The following is a 17,300-nucleotide window of genomic DNA, read 5'->3' on the forward strand; positions in this document are numbered from 1 at the left end:
TCACTCTGGCTATGAGTACACAGCTTGGTGCGGTGATCTAGAGGTAGTATGGGTTACACTGAGCCATGATATGAAAAAAGCGGGGAAGCGTTGGATTAAATTAAACTGGAAACCAAAATCACAGGTCTCAGTTAGGTTAACAACAACAGCAAATCCCAGTCCTCAAAGACTTCTGAAACTTGGAAGGTTGAGTTTCAAGAGGGTTGCCTCAAGAAGAACCCTTGCCTAACAAGGGTTGGATTGCCTCTCCTCTGCCTAAGGAGGCAGTCCCTCCCTTGGAGTATGAATTGCTTCATGACCTACTTCTCGTTTTGCTATGCCAGTAACCTAAATCCAAATACAATATGGCCTGGGGTGGAGCAGGGTGGGATTGAGCAGGAAGTGAAATGGGACTTCAAGTCAAGAAGAATAAAGCAGTTGAAGAGTTAGGAAGAATATAAGGGCCATACAGTACACCCCCAACCCTCACTATCAATGGGCCTGGGTGATAAGAACCCCTCTTTATGTCCGCAGATCTAAGAGCAAAATGGACTTCTGCTTTGCATCTCACCTAGAATTTTAAGAAGGTGGCAGACTGGCAGATGTGACTCACCACCACATGAGGAGAACAGAAGAGATGGTGGCCTCGTGAGACTAGTTAGAGAGAGTCAGGAATTATCCCTTAAGTTTCCTGCGGCTCCCAAGTGGTAAAGGAGAGCTGAAGGTTCCCGTGGGCCATGAGAGAGGGAAGGAGTACGGCTGACAGGAATTGGTTATGGAGAATGAATTTATACCGGGAGAACTGGGCGTGCTTAGGTTTTTTTTTTTTTGTTAAGATAATCAATGTGAAAACATTCTTGCTATACAGAGTTTTGATATTTTTTATTTTTTAGGACACTGTATTTTTGAAAGTAGGGTTTGAAGAGAATTTTACTATAGGTAACCCCACTGACAAAATGAAGTCAATCTATCAATTAATAAATAAAACTTCCAATAATATTATTTTCATTATTTCAGTACCTCCTTTCTTTTTCTTTTCTTTTCTTTTTCTTTTTTTTTTTTAGGTGGAGTTTCGCTCTTGTTGCCCAGGCTGATGTGAAGTGGCATGATGTCAGCTCACTGCAACCTCTGCCTCCCAGGTTCAAGCGATTCTCCTGCCTCAGGCTCCCGAGTAGCTGGGATTACAGGTGTCTACCACCATGCCTGGCTAATTTTCTGTATTTTTAGTAGAGATGGGGGTTCACCATGTTGGCCAGGCTGGTTTTGAATTCCTGACCTCAGGTGATCAAACCACTTCAGCCTCCCAAAGTACTAGGATTACAGGTGTGCGCCACAGCTTCTGGCCCTTCCTTCCTTCCTTCCTTCCTTCCTTCCTTCCTTCCTTCCTTCCTTCCTTCCTTCCTTCCTTCCTTCCTTCTTTCCTTTCTCTCTCTCTCTCTCTTTCTCTTTCTCTCTTTCTTTCTTTCTTTCTTCTTTTTTTGAGACAGGGTTTTGCTCTGTCACCTAGGCTGGTGGGCAGTGGCGCGATCTCCACTCTGCAAGCTCCGCCTCTCGGGTTCACGCTATTCTCCTGCCTCAGCCGCGGGAGTAGCTGGGACTATAAGCCCCGCCACCACGCCAGGCTAATTTTTTGTATTTTTAGTAGAGACCGGGTTTCCCCGTGTTAGCCAGGATAGTCTCGATCTCTTGACTTCGTGATCCACCCAGCTCGGCCTCTCAAAGTGCTGGGATTACAGGCGTGAGCCACTGCCCCGGTACCTCCTTTCATTCAAAAGTTTTCTGGTTTGGATGATAAATTAGTCACCCTAACTATGTGGGACCTGGAAAGGGAGCAGATAAAACACTTTTTGTTATTCTTGTCCCTTTATCCCCCTCAAAGTCATAAAAGATTGAGTTGAAGATCAAAAAGTCTGGAAATGATGTCTGAGTATGGTGGCTCATGCCTATAATCCCAGTACTTTGGGAGGCCAAGGTGGGAGGATTGCCTCAGCCCAGAAGTTCAAGATGAGCCTGGACAGCGAGACCCTGTCTCTACAAAAATTAAAAAATTAGCCAAGCATGGTGGGGCAAGCCTGTGGTCCCAGCTACTCAGGAGGCTGAGGTGAGAAGATTGCTTGAGCCTGGGAGGTTGAGGCTGCTGTGAGCCAAGATCATACTACCACACTCCAGTCTGGGTGACAGAGAGCAAGACCCTGTCTGGGAAAAAACAACAACAACAACAACAACAACAACAACAACAAAAAAAAAACAGATTGGAGAGAAAGGATTTCTTTGGAGAGAGTGGTTAATGGGCCATACTTGCAAGAGAACTATCTAAAAAGCTTGACAAAGGTCCCCCATCCTAGCCTACTACAGTTTGAAAAATCCCCAGGGCAAAACCACAGTTGGTGATGCCTTTCACCCGGCTTTAAAAAGGAGTCCAGGATCCAGAATATATAAATAACTCTAACAGTTCAACAACCAAAGCACAAAAGCCCAGTTTAAAAAATAGGCAAAAGGGGACAACCAAAGCAATCCTAAACAAAAAGAACAAAGCTAGATGCATCATACTACTCGAATTCGAACTATAAGGCTACAGAAGTTAAAACAGCATGGTACTGGCACAAAAAAAAGGTGCATAGACCAATGGATAGAGAACCCAGAAATAAAGCCACACATCTACAACCATATGATCTTTGACAAAGTTGACAATAACAGGCAACGTGGAAGGGACTCCCTATTCAATAAATGGTGCTGGGATAACTGACTAGCCATTTGCAGAAGAATGAAACTGGACCCCTGCCTTTCACCATATACAAAAATTAACTCACAATGGATTGAAGTCATAAACGTAAGACCTTAAACTCTACAAATTCTAGAAGAAAACCTAGGAAACACAATTCTGGACATTGGCCTCGGCAAAGAGTTTATAATGAAGTACCCAAAAGCAATTGCAACAAAAAAATTGACAAGTGGAACCTAATTAAAATAAAGAATTTCCACATAGCAAAACAAACAAACAAAAAACAAACAAATCAAAAAACTATCAACAGACTAAACAGCCTACCTACAGAATGGGAGAAAATATTTGCGAACTATGCATCCAACAAAGGTCTGATATCCAGAATCTATAAGGAACTTAATTCAACAAGCAAAAAACACACAACCTCATTAAAAAATGGTCAAAGGACATGAACAGACACTTCTCAAAAGATAATATACATGGACGGTGGTTCCAAGATGGCCGAATAGTAACAGCTCCAGCCTCCAGCTCCCAGCATGAGTGACACAGAAGATGGGTGATTTTTGCATTTCCAACGGAGGTACCAGGTTCATCTCACTGGGGCATGTCGGAAAGTGGGTGCAGGACAGTGGGTCCTGCACACCAAACAAGAGCCAAAGCAGGGCAAGGCATCGCCTCACCCAGAAAGTGCAAGGAGGAAGGAAATTCCCTTTCCTAGCCGAGGGAAACCGTGACACACAGCACCTGGAAAATCGGGCCACTCCCACCCTAATACTGCACTTTTCCAAGGGTCTCAGCAAACACCACACTAGGAGATTATATCCCACACCTGGCTCAGAGAGTCCCACACCCACGGAGCCTCCCTCATTGCTAGCACAGCAGTCTGAGATCTAACTGCAAGGCAGCAGTGAGGCTGGGGGAGGGCGCCCGCCATTGCTGAGGCTTGAGTAGGTAAACAAAGCAGCTGGGAAACTAGAACTGGGTGGAGCCCACCGCAGCTCAAGGAGGCCTGCCTGCCTCTGTAGACTTCACCTCTGGGGACAGGGCATAGCCAAACAAAAGGCAGCAGAAACCTCTGCAGATTCAAATGTCCCTGTCTGACAGCTTTAAAGAGAGTAGTGGTTTGCCCAGCATGGAGTTTGAGATCTGAGAACGGACAGACTGCCTGCTCAAGTGGGTCCCTGACCCCTGAGTAGCCTAACTGGGAGACACCCCCCCTAGGGGCAGACTGACACCTCACACCTCACACGGCCGGGTATCCCTCTGAGATGAAGCTTCCAGAGGAACAATCAGGCATCAACATTCGCTGTTCAGCAAAATTCACTCTTCTGCAGCCTCCACTGCTGATACCCAGGCAAACAGGGTCTGGAGTGGACCTTGAGCAAACTCCAACAGACCTGCAGCTAAGGGTCCTGACTGTTAGAAGGAAAACTAACAAATAGAAAGGACATCTGCACCAAAACTCTATCTGTACATCACCATCATCAAAGATCAAAGGTAGATAAAACTACAAAGATGGGGAAAAAGCAGTGCAGAAAAGCTGAAAATTCTAAAAATCAGAGTGTCTCTCCCTCTCCAAAGGAACACAGCTCCACACCAGCAACAGAACAAAGCAAGATGGAGAAAGACTTTGATGAGTTGAGAGAAGAAGGCTTCAGATGATCAAAATTCTCCGAGCTAAAGGAGTAAGTTCAAACCCATTGCGAAGAAGCTAAAAACCTTGAAAAAAGATTTGACAAATGGCTAACTAGAAAAACCAATGTAGAGAAGTCCTTAAATGACCTAATAAGCTGAAAACCATGACACTAGAACTATGTGACAAATGCACAAGCTTCAGGAACGGATTCAATCAACTGGAAGAAAGGGTATCAGTGATTGAAGATCAAATGAATGAAATGAAGTGAGAAGAGAAGTTTAGAGAAAAAAGAGTAAAAAGAAATGAACAAAGCCTCCAAGAAATATGGGATTATGTAAAAAGACCAAATCTATGTCTGATTGGTGTACCTGAAAATGATGGGGAGAATGGAACCAAGTTGGAAAACACTCTGCAGGATATTATCCCGGAGAACTTCCCCAACCTAGCAAGGCAGGCCAACATTCAAATTCAGGAAATACAGAGAATGCCACAAAGATACTCCTCGAGAAGAGCAACCCCAAGACACATAATTGTCAGATTCACCAAAGTTGAAATGAAGGAAAAAATGTTAAGGGCAGCCAGAGAGAAAGGTCGGGTTACCCACAAAGGGAAGCCCATCAGACTAACAGCAGATCTCTCGGCAGAAACTCTACCAGCCAGAAGAGAGTGGGGGCCAATATTCAACATTCTTAAAGAAAAGAATTTTCAAACCAGAATTTCATATCCAGCCAAACTAAGTTTCATAAGTGAAGGAGAAATAAAATCCTTTACAGACAAACAAATGTTGAGAGATTTTGTCACCACCAGGCCTGCCCTACAAGAGCTCCTGAAGGAAGCATTAAACATGGAAAGGAACAACTGGTACCAGCCACTGAAAAGGCATGCCAAAATGTAAAGACCATCGATGCTAGGAAGAAACTGCATCAACTAATGAGCAAAATAACCAGCTAACATCATAATTACAGGATCAAGTTTACACATAACAATAATAACCTTAAATGTAAATGGACTAAATGCTCCAATTAAAAGACACAGACTGGCAAATTGGAAAAAGAGTCAAGACCCATCAGTTTGCTGTATTCAGGAGACCCATCTCACATGCAGAGACACACATAGGCTCAAAATAAAGGGATGGAGGAAGATCTACTAAGCAAATGGAAAACAAAAAAAAAAGCAGGGGTTGTAATCCTAGTCTCTGATAAAACAGACTTTAAACAACAAAGATCAAGAGACAAAGAAGGCCATTACATAATGGTAAAGGGATCAATTCAACAAAAAGAGCTAACTATCCTAAATGTACATGCACCCAATACAGGAGCACCCAGATTCATAAAGCAAGTCCTTAGAGACTTACAAAGAGACATAGACCCCCACACAATAAAAATGGGAGACTTTAACACCCCATTGTCAACATTAGACAGATCAATGAGACAGAAAGTTAACAAGGATATCCAGGAATCGAACTCAACTCTACACCAAGCAGACCTAATAGACATCTACAGAACTCTCCACCCCAAATCAACAGAATATACACTCTTCTCAGGAGCACATCACACTTATTCCAAAATTGACCACATAATTGGAAGTAAAGCACTCCTCAGCAAATGTAAAAGAACAGAAATTATAACAAACTGTCTCTCAGACCACAGTGCAATCAAACTAGAACTCAGGACTAAGAAACTCAATCAAAACTGCTCAACTACATGGAAACTGAACAACCTGCTCCTCATGACTACTGGGTACATGATGAAATGAAGGCAGAAGTAAAGACGTTCTTTGAAACCGATGAGAACAAAGATACAACATACCAGAATCTCTGGGACACATTTAAAGCAGCGTGCAGAGGGAAATTTATAGCACTAAAAGCTCACAAGAGAAAGCAAGAAAGATCTAAAATTGACACCCTAACATTACAATTAAAAGAACTAGAGAAGCAAGAGCAAACACATTCAAAAGCTAGCAGAAGGCAAGAAATAACTAAGATCAGAACAGAACTGAAGGAGATAGAGACACAAAAAACCCTTCAAAAAAATCAATGAATCCAGGAGCTGGTTTTTTGAAAAGATCAACAAAATTGATCCACCACTAGCAAGACTAATAAAGAAGAAAAGATACAAGAATCAAATAGACGCAATAAAAAAATGATAAAGGGGATATCACCACCGATCCTACAGAAATACAAACTACCATCAGAGAATACTATAAACACCTCTATGCAAATAAACTAGAAAACCTAGAAGAAATGGATAAATTCCTGGACACATACACTCTCCAAAGACTAAACCAGGAAGAAGTTGAATCCCTGAATAGACCAATAACAGACTCTGAAATTGAGGCAATAATTAATAGCCTACCAACCAAAAAAAGTCCAGGACCAGACAAATTCACAGCCGAATTTCACCAGAGGTACAAGGAGGAGCTGGTACCATTCCTTCTGAAACTATTCTAATCAATAGAAAAAGAGGAAATCCTCCCTAACTTATTTTATGAGGCCAACACCATCCTGATACCAAAGCCTGGCAGAGACACAACAAAAAAAGAGAATTTTAGACCAATATCCCTGATGAACATCGATGCAAAAATCCTCAATAAAATACTGGCAAACCAAATCCAGCAGCACATCAAAAAGCTTATCCACCATGATCAAGTGGGCTTCATCCCTGGGATGCAATGCTGGTTCAACATATGCAAATCAAAAAACATAATCCATCATATAAACAGAACCAAAGACAAAAACCAGATGATTATCTCAGTAGATGCAGAAAAGGCCTTTGACAAAATTCAACAGCCTTTCATGCTAAAAACCCTCAATAAATTTGGTACTGATGGAACGTATCTCAAAATAATAAGAGCCATTTATCACAAACCCACAGCCAATATCATACTGAATGGGCAAAAACTGGAAGCATTCCCCTTGAAAACTGGCATAAGACAGGGATGCCCTCTCTCACCACTCCTATTCAACATAGTGTTGGAAGTTCTGGCCAGGGCAATCAGGCAAGAGAAAGAAATAAAGGGTATGCAATTAGGAAAAGAAGAAGTCAAATTGTCCCTGTTTGCAGATGACATGATTGTATATTTTGAAAACCTCATCGTCTCAGCCCAAAATCTCCTTAAGCTGATAAGCAACTTCAGCAAAGTCTCAGGATACAAAATCAATGTGCAAAAATCACAAGCATTCCTATACACCAATAATAGACAAACAGAGAGCCAAATCATGAGTGAACTCCCATTCACAATTGCTTCAAGGAGAATAAAATACCTAGGAATCCAGCTTACAAGGGATGTGAAGGACCTCTTCAAGGAGAACTATAGACCACTGCTCAATGAAATAAAAGAGGACACAAACAAATGGAAGAATATACCATGCTCATGGATAGGAAGAATCAATATCGTGAAAATGGCCATACTGCCCAAGGTAATAGATTCAATGCCATCCCCATTAAGCTACCAGTGACTTTCTTCACAGAATTGGAAAAAACTGCTTTAAAGTTCATGTGGAACCAAAACAGAGTCCACATTGCCAAGACAATCCTAAGCCAAAAGAACAAAGCTGGAGGCATCACGCTACCTGACTTCAAACTATACTATAAGGCTACAGTAACCAAAACAGCATGGCACTGGTACCAAAAAAGAGATATAGACCAATGGAACAGAACAGAGCCGTCAGAAATAATACCCCTCATCTACAACCATCTGATCTTTGACAAACCTGACAAAGTCAAGAAATGGGGAAAGGATTCCCTATTTAATAAATGGTGCTGGGAAAACTGGCTAGCCATAAGTAGAAAGCTGAAACTGGATCCTTTCCTTACACCTTATACAAAAATTAATTCAAGATGGATTAGAGACTTAAATGTTAGACCTAAAACCATAAAAACCCTAGAAGAAAACCTATGCAATACCATTCAGTATATAGGCATGGGTCAGGACTTCAATGTGTAAAACACCAAAAGCAATGGCAACAAAAGCCAAAATTGACAAATGGGTTCTAATTAAACTAAAGAGCTTCTGCACAGCAAAAGAAACTACCATCAGAGTGAACAGGCAACCTACAGAATGGGAGAAAATTTTTGCAATCTACTCATCTGACAAAGGGCTAATATCCAGAACCTACAAAGAGCTCAAACAAATTTACAAGAAAAAAACAAACAACTCCATCAAAAAGTGGGCAAAGGATATAAACAGACACTTCTCAAAAGAAGACATTTATGCAGCCAACAGACACATGAAAAAATGCTCGTCATCACTAACCATCAGAGAAATGCAAATCAAAACCACAATGAGATACCATCTCATACCAGTTAGAATGGCGATCATTAAAAAGTCAGGAAACAACAGGTGTTGGAGAGGGTGTGGAGAAATAGGAACACTTTTACACTATTGGTGGAACTGTAAACTAGTTCAACCATTGTGGAAGACAGTGTGGCGATTCCTCAAGGATCTAGAACTAGAAATACCATTTGGCCCAGCCATTCCATTACTGGGTATATACCCAAAGGATTATAAATCATGCTGCTATAAAGACACATGCACACGTATGTTTATTGCGGCACTATTCACAATAGCAAAGACTTGGAACCAACCCAAATGTCCACCAATGACAGACTGGATTAAGAAAATGTGGCACATATACACCATGGAATACTATGCAGCCATTGAAAAAGGATGAGTTCGTGTCCTTTGTAGGGACATGGATGCAGCTGGAAATCATAATTCTCAGCAAACTGTCGCAAGAACAGAAAACCAAACACCACATATTCTCACTCATAGGTGGGAATTGAACAATGAGAACAGTTGGACACAAGAAGGGGAACATCACACACTGGGGCCTGCTGTGGGGTGAGGGGATGGGGGAGGAATAGCATTAGGAGATGTACCTAATGTAAATAATGAGTTAATGGTTGCAGCACAGCAACATGGTACATGTATACATATGTAACAAACCTGCACGTTGTACACGTGTACCCTAGAACATAAAGTATATTAAAAAAAGCAAAAAAAAGATGATATACATGCAGCCAACAAATACATGAAAAAATGCTCAACATCACTAATCATTAAAGAAATACAAATCAAAGCCACAATTAGATACCATCTCATGTCACTCTGGTTGGCTATTAAAAAGTCAAAAAATGGGCCAGGTGCGGTGGCTCATGCCTGTAATCCCAGCACTTTGGGAGGCCGAGGCGGGCGAATCACGAGGTCAGGAGATCGAGACCATCCTGGCTAACACAGTGAAACCCCGTCTCTACTAAAAATACAAAAATTAGCCGGGCGTGGTGGCAGGCGCCTGTAGTTCCAGCTACCCGGGAGGCGGAGGCAGGAGAATGGCATGAACCCAGGAGGTGTAGCTTGCAGTGAGCTGAGATCACATCACTGCACTCCAGCCTGGGTGACAGAGTGAGACTCCGTCTAAAAAAAAAAAAGTGAAAAAATGACAGATGTTGCTGAGGTTGCACAGAAAAGAGAATGTTTATACACTGTTGGTGGGAATGTAAATTAGTTCAGTCCCCATGGAAAAGGGATTTGGCGATTTCTCAACTTAGAACAGGACTACCATTCAACCCAGCAATCCTATTACTGGGTATATACCCAAAGGAAAGTAAGTCATTCTACCAAAAAGACGTGCGCTCGTATGTTTATCACAGCACTTTCACCATAGCAAAGACAATGCATCAACCTAGGTGCCAATGAACGGTGAACTAGATAAAGAAAATGTGGTACATATACACCATGGAATACTATGCAGCCAAAAAAAAGAATGAAATCACATCCTTTGCAGTAACATGGATGCAGGTGGAGGCCATTATCCTAAGTGAATTAATGCAGGAACAGAAAACCAAACACCACATGTTCTAACTTATAAGTGGGCGCTAAATATTGAGTACACAAGGACATAAGAAGGAATAATAACACTGGGGACAGAGTGAGAATTAATTTTGAGATAAGATCTCACTCTGTCACCCAGGTTGGAATACAGTGGCACAATCACAGCTCACTGTAGCCTTAACCTCCAGGGATCAAGTGATCCTTCCAACTTAGCCTCCTGAGCAGCTAAGATTACAGGCATGTACCACCATACCTGGATAAATTTTTTAAAAAGACAACTTTTTTTTTTTTTTGTAGAGACAGAGTCTCACTATGTTGCCCTGGCTGTTCTAAAATTCTTGGGCAAAAGCAATCCTCCTTCCCTGGCCTTCCAGATTGCTGGGATCATAGGCAGGAGCTGCCTTGTCCACTGACACTGGGGGCTGCTAGAGGAGGGAGGATGGAAGAAGGGTGAGGGTTGAAAAACTACCTGCGCCCACTACCTGGGTGATGGGATCATCTGTACACCAAACCTCAGTGACACACAATTTACTAATGTGTCATACCTGGACATGTACCCCCTGAACAAAAATAGAAGTTGAAAAACGATGGGCAAAGGATTTGAATAGACTTTCTCTAAAGAAGATATACAAGGGACTAATAAGTACATGAACAGCTGCTCAACATCATCTGGTAGTTTGGGAAAATGCAAATCAAAGCCTCCGTGAAATACTACTTCATGTCTGCTAGATGTGTAAAATAACAAAGAAAACAAAATAGGAAGCACTGGCCAGAATATGGAGAAATTAGAAACCCTCATATATTGCGATGGGATTGTAAAATGGTGCCGCCATTTTGGAAAACAGTTTGGCAGTTCCTCAAAAATTTAAACATAGAGTCACCACATGACCAGGCAATTGTGCTCCTATGTATATGCCCAAGAGAAATGAAAACATATGTCCATACAAAAACTTGCACATGAATGCTCATAGTAGCATTATTCATAATAACCAACAAATGGAAACAACCCAAATGTCCATCAATAAACAAACATAAATAAACAAAATGTAGTATCTCTAAACCATGGAATATTTTCAGTCATAAAAAGAAATGGTGTTCTGATTCATGCTGCAATGTGCATGAACCTTGAAAACATAATGCTAAGTTAAAGAAGGCAGACACAAAAGACTACATCTTGTACAGTTCCATTTATGTGAAATGTCCAGAATAAGAAAATTCACAGAAACAGGAAGTAGATTGGTGGTTTCCAGAGGTCAGAAGAAGGAGGGAATGCAGAATGATTGCTAATGCATCAGGGGTTTCTTTTTGGAGTGATGAAAATATTTGAAATTAGAGAGAAGGGATGGTTATGCAACCTTGTGAATATGTTAACACCCATGAAAATGTGCTTCAGTGCTGAATTTTATGATACGTGCATTATATCTCAATAAATTTGTCATTGAAAAAAAAAAGGTTTCGAGGCTGCCTTAGAAGCAGCTGCGCTCCCCAAGCAGTGGGTCTAAGGTGCTTATTTTCTGGGACCAGAGGTGAAACCTGATGTATGAATTCTGACTTGGCATCATTTATAAAAAGATTTTGCCTGGCACTGTGGGGTGTGACTATAGTCTCAGCTACTTGGGAGGCTGAGGCGGGAGGATTGCTTGAGCCCAGGAGTTGGAGGCCACAGCAAGCTATGATCGCGCCTATGAATAGCCAGCCACTGCACTCCAGCTTAGGCAACATAGCAAGACCCTGTCTTTAAAAAAGAGAAAAAGAGATCTTGCCGAAGAGGACTGCCTGAGAGTGTGATGGGACACAACAGAGAGTCTGTGTGGAGATGGCCACCCCATGCTAAGGTTGCCAGTGGTGATGAGTGACCAACCAAAGCAGAGGCCATCCCCCACCTCCAAGTGAAGAGGAACAGTCAGAGAACTTCCTGGCCAGCCCATCGGAGTAACCAGGAGAGAAGCATCAGCTCAAATCATTTAACATGTTCAGAGAAACTCCAAGCCTGAAGGGTTAGAAGTCCCAGAAAGTGCAGGCCGTGGAGGAGAGGCTCCCAGAGGAAAAAGAGAAGCAATCACCCTATTCTTGACCGCAAGCTTCTGCCTTGAGCAGGCCACGCTGAGGAAAGGAAGGTGCTTTAAGTTGACATAAAGTCAAGAGTTCCGATTATTATACTGCATCAGACATATTAATTTCTAACATTAGTTTTTCATGCGGCTGAAAGCAATCAGAATATTTTCTTTCTTTTCTTTTTTCTTTTTTTTTTTTTGAGAGGGAGTCTCGCTCTGTCACCCAGGCTGGAGTGTAGTGGCTGGATCCTGGCTCACTGCAAGCTCCGCCTCCTGGGTTCACGCCATTCTCCTGCCTTAGCCTCCGGAGTAGCTGGGACTACAGGCGCCCGCCACCTGGCCCGGCTAGTTTTTTGTATTTTTTAGTAGAGACGGGGTTTCACCGTGTTAGCCAGAATGGTCTCGATCTCCTGACCTCGTGATCCGCCCGTCTCGGCCTCCCAAAGTGCTGGGATTACAGGCTTGAGCCACCGCGCCGCCCGGCCTCTTTTCTTTTCTTTTCTTTTTTTGTTTTTTGAGACAGAGTTTTGCTCTTGTTGCCCAGCCTGGAGTGCAATGGCTGATCTTGGCTTACTGCAACCTCCGCCTCCCAGGCTCAAGTGATTCTCCTGCTCTAGCCTCCTGAGTAGCTGGGATTACAGGTGCGAGCCCCTATGCCCAGCTAATTTTTGTATTTTTAGTAAAGACAGGGTTTCACCATCTTGGCCAGGCTGGTCTTGAACTCCTGGCCTTAAGTGATTTGCCTGCCCTGGCCTCCCAAAGTGCTGAGATTACAGGAGTGAGCCACCACGTCCGGCCGTGATCCGAACATTTTTTACCTCTTAGAATGAAAGATAAACTATGGGGCTCGCCCAGGTTTTATACATACACGGGTAAGAACTAGCGCCACAGAGCATCCGGTGCCTATTCCTCAACACAGATGTAATCCGAATAAATCACTACAGAGAGTGGTAAGTCCTACGATGAAATAATAGTTCAGATGAGAGATGACGATGTAACATCAAGTATATGGGGAAAAGGGGAAATCATAGGTATAAAAATCGACAAATTTGGCCGGGCATAGTGGCTCATCGGAGCCTGAGGCGGGAGGATTTAAGCTCAGGAGTTTGAGGCCACGGCGAAACCCCGTCTCTACAAAAAATACAAAAAATAGCCAGTCGTGGGCGAGTTAGCGGCCTCCGGTGTGGGATGGCCGCGGAGCCGGGCGGAGCTGGTGTGCGGCTTGCGGGTCCGGCTCTCACGCGGTAGACGGGACCCCGGGCCCGGCCTGCTAGGCAGGCCACGCCCCGGTGCGGTCGCCATGCCCAACAGAGGAAAGCGACCCAAGTTCCGGGCCCACGACGCCTGCTTTCGGCCGAGTGACCGAGACGGATTACGCCAACTCGGATCCGCCGGTCGTGAGGTCTGGACGAATCAAGAAAGCCGTACCCAACGCTGTTCAGCAGGAAGTAAAATCTCTTTGTGGCCTGGAAGCCTCTCAGGTTCCTGCAGAGGAAGCTCTTTCTGGGGCTGGTGAGCCCTGTGACATCATCGACAGCAGTGATGAGATGGATGCCCAGGAGGAAAGCATCCGTGAGAGAACTGTCTCCAGAAAAAAGAAAAGCAAGATGCACAAAGAAGAACTGGACGCGGCTGGAGCTTGTGTGATCCGAGCTTGTGTGATCCGATCTCTGTACCATGTATGTATGAGCCATTTGCTGCTCTAATGTCCAAGAATCCAGCCATTCCAGAAAGCACCCCCAGCACATTAAAGAATTCCAAATGCGTACTTTTCTGGTGCAGATAGATTGTTGGGAAAAGACAGGAACCAATGTGGAAATTTAACTTCAAGTTAAAAAAACAGTCCCCTAGGTTAAAGAGCAAGTGTACAGGAGGATTGCAGCCTCCCGTTCAGTACGAAGATGTTCATACCAATCCAGACCAGGACTGCTGCCTACTGCGGGTCACCACCCTCAATTTCATCTTCATTCCGATTGTCATGGGAATGATATTCACTCTGTTTACTATCAATGTGAGCACGGACATGTGGCATCATCAAGTGAGACTGGTGTTCCAAGATTCCCCTGTCCGTGGTGGTCGGAAACTGCACAGTGAACAGGGTGCACAAGTCATCCTGGACCCAGTGCACAGCTTTTGACTCTGACTGGTGGCACCCTCAGTACCCGTTCTCCCTGAGATCATAGTTACTGCTTCCCATCCCTTGAGGGCAGCCCCGATTCTCGTCCATTAGTAATCAGATTCCAGTTTGGATGGGGCTGCTGGATTGTATTTTTGGTTAGTAATGTACATGCTCTTCAGGCTCTAGGGCTCCTGTTAGGGGAGGGAGAAATGTTGAATCAAGAGGAAAAACAATTACTATGATTTGTAAACATATATATATATATAGAGAGAGAGAGACGGAGTCTCGCTCTGTTGCCCAGGCTGGAGTGCAGTGGCCAGGTCTCGGCTCACTGCAAGCTCTGCCTCCTGAGTTTAAGCCATTCTCCTGCCTCAGCCTCCCGAGTAGCTGGGACTACAGGCGCCCGCCACCTCGCTTGGCTAGTTTTTTGTATTTTTTAGTAGAGACGGGGTTTCACCGTGTTAGCCAGGATGGTCTCCATCTCCTGACCTCGTCATCCACCCGTCTCGGCCTCCCAAAGTGCCGGGATTACAGGCTTGAGCCACTGCCCCCGGCCCTGTAAACAGATTTTAATGTAAAAATTTGCATTAAAAAATAGCCAGTTGTGGTGGCACGTGCCTGTATTCCCAGCTACTCAGGAGGCGGAGGTGGGAGGATTGCTTGAGTCTGGGAGGTTGAGGCTGCAGTAAGCCGAGATTGCCCCACTGTACTCTGGCCTAGGCAGCAGAGTGAGATCCTGTCTCAAAGAAAGAAAGAAACTAATGGACAAATTTGAGCAGCAGATTAGATGTGGGAAGTAACAAAGAAGGAGACATCAGAGATGACTTCAAGTGTTCTAATTTGGGAGATCAGGTGATTGTCATAACAGCTGAAGGAAGGAGGGAGGAGCAGATACTAGTGGAGGAAAGGAAGATACAAAGCTTTTTTTTTTTTTTTTTTGAGACGGAGTCTCGCTCTGCTGCCCAGGCTGGAGAGCAGTGGCATGATCTCGGCTCACTGCAAACTCTGCCTCCCGGGTTCACAACATTCTCCTGCCTCAGCCTCCCGAGTAGCTGGGACTACAGGCGCCCACCACCATGCCTGGCTAATTTTTTGTATTTTTGGTAGAGACGGGGTTTCATTGTGTTAGCCAGGATGGTCTCGATCTCCTGAACTTGTGATACACCTGCCTTGGCCTCCCAAAGTGCTGAGATTACAGGCGTGAGCCACCATGCCCGACCCCTCAAAGTTTTGTTTTGGACATGCTGAGCTTGAGGTTCATGTGTCACAGAAGGGTCAGAAGTCAGGAACCAGTTGAAAGTACAGCCTAGAGCTTCAGGTGGCAATTCAGGTGGAATAGATTTTTAAATTTTCAGGATGTTGGCCAGGCATGGTGGCTCACGCCTGTAATCTCAGCACTTTGGGAGACCGAGGCGAGCAGATCACCTGAGGTCAGGAGTTTGAAACTAGCCTGGCCAACATGGCAAAACCCTGTCTCTACTAAATGTACAACAATTAGCTGGGTGTGGTGGCAGGCACCTGCAATCCCAACTACTCAGGATGCCGAGGCAGGAGAATTGCTTGAACCTGGGAGGCGCAAGTTGCGGTGAGCCGAGATTGAGCCACTGCACTCCAGCCTGGGCAACAGAGCAAGACTCCATCTCAAGAAAATAAATAAACAAACAAACAAATAAATAAACAAACAAACAAATTTTCAGGGCCTGGATAGCAAGGGAAGCGCAAGGCTAGATAAAATCACATAGGGAGGAAGAGCATAGGGTGAGAAAAGGGCTTGAGATTGAATTAACATTTAATGATTAGTGGAAGGTGCCAAGGCAACTATAAAGGAGAAGGTAGAAAGATCTAGAGAAAAAGAGAACATGTAATCACACAGTCAGTACAAGAAATGAATGAGGATGTCTGAGCCACACAACCACTCCTTTCAGTAGCACAAACAAAATAAATATTGGTGATGGCCGATCCAGTAGTAACAAGGTGCTGTTTTCCGTAACATGTTAGCTAACACTCTTGACCAACTGATAAGGAATGTTGCCTGAGCAAATGGTGAACTTGCCCCTTACCTTTGCCTGAAATGTGTGACTTAAACTTGCAAGGTAATTGGATCGGGCTGGGCTTTGGACCATGGTTCAGAATGAAGTGAACTGTTGACTTCCGGATCATTTATAAGATCCCGAATACCTTAACATGGTGTAGAAGGCCCTTCCTGCTGTGGCCCCTGACTCTTTTCTAATCTTATCTCTCACTGCTTCCCTTGCTCATCCTACCCTTCAAGCAATCCAATTACTTGAATATGCCAAGTGCTCCCTCACGCCTGCATGCCTTTCACTATGCTGTTTCTTCAGCTCGGAGTACCAGTCTCTGGTCTAAAACCCTTTGCCAACTTCCCCTAGTCTTGGAATCACTTCAAATCCAATTGCGTGTGACACCATCTTTACCTACTGATGAAGAGAAACAACGCCACAATAGAGCTTCACACGACTTAAACTCCCCATGAGAGAAAGAGTTCAAACCTTAGCGAAACCCCAGCTTTTTAAAATTTTGCTGGACGCTGTGTCCCATTTGATATGCATGCTATCAGACTATTTGACTGAAGCCAGACGTTTCTTTTTGAGACGGAGTCTCACTTTGTCACCCAGGCTGGAGTGCAATGGCATGATCTCAGCTCACTGCAACATCCACCTCCCAGGTTCAAGTGATTCTTGTGTCTCAGCCTCCCGAGTAGCTGCGATTACAGGTGTGCGCCACCACTCCCGGCTGATTTTTTGTATTTTTAGTAGAGACAGGGTTTTGCCATGTTGCCCTGGCTGGTCCTGAACTCCTGACCTCAGGTGATCCACCTGCCTTGGCCTCCCAAAGTGCTGAGATGACAAGCGTCAGCCACCACACCCGACCCAAAGCCAGACTTTTGAACTTACTCACTTATAATCATGTTTCTCCCTCTTTGTGAAATAACATGAA

The 17,300-nt window shown here is 44.0% G+C and overlaps 1 pseudogene; it reads left to right on the forward strand.

Moving 5' to 3' along the window:
- Positions 1 to 13,209: 13,209 nt before the first annotated feature.
- Positions 13,210 to 14,406, forward strand: LOC111545564 (annotated as a pseudogene).
- Positions 14,407 to 17,300: the final 2,894 nt, after the last annotated feature.

The sequence above is a fragment of the Piliocolobus tephrosceles genome, chromosome 4 (assembly GCF_002776525.5).
Source record: "Piliocolobus tephrosceles isolate RC106 chromosome 4, ASM277652v3, whole genome shotgun sequence".
NCBI lineage: Eukaryota > Metazoa > Chordata > Mammalia > Primates > Cercopithecidae > Piliocolobus > Piliocolobus tephrosceles.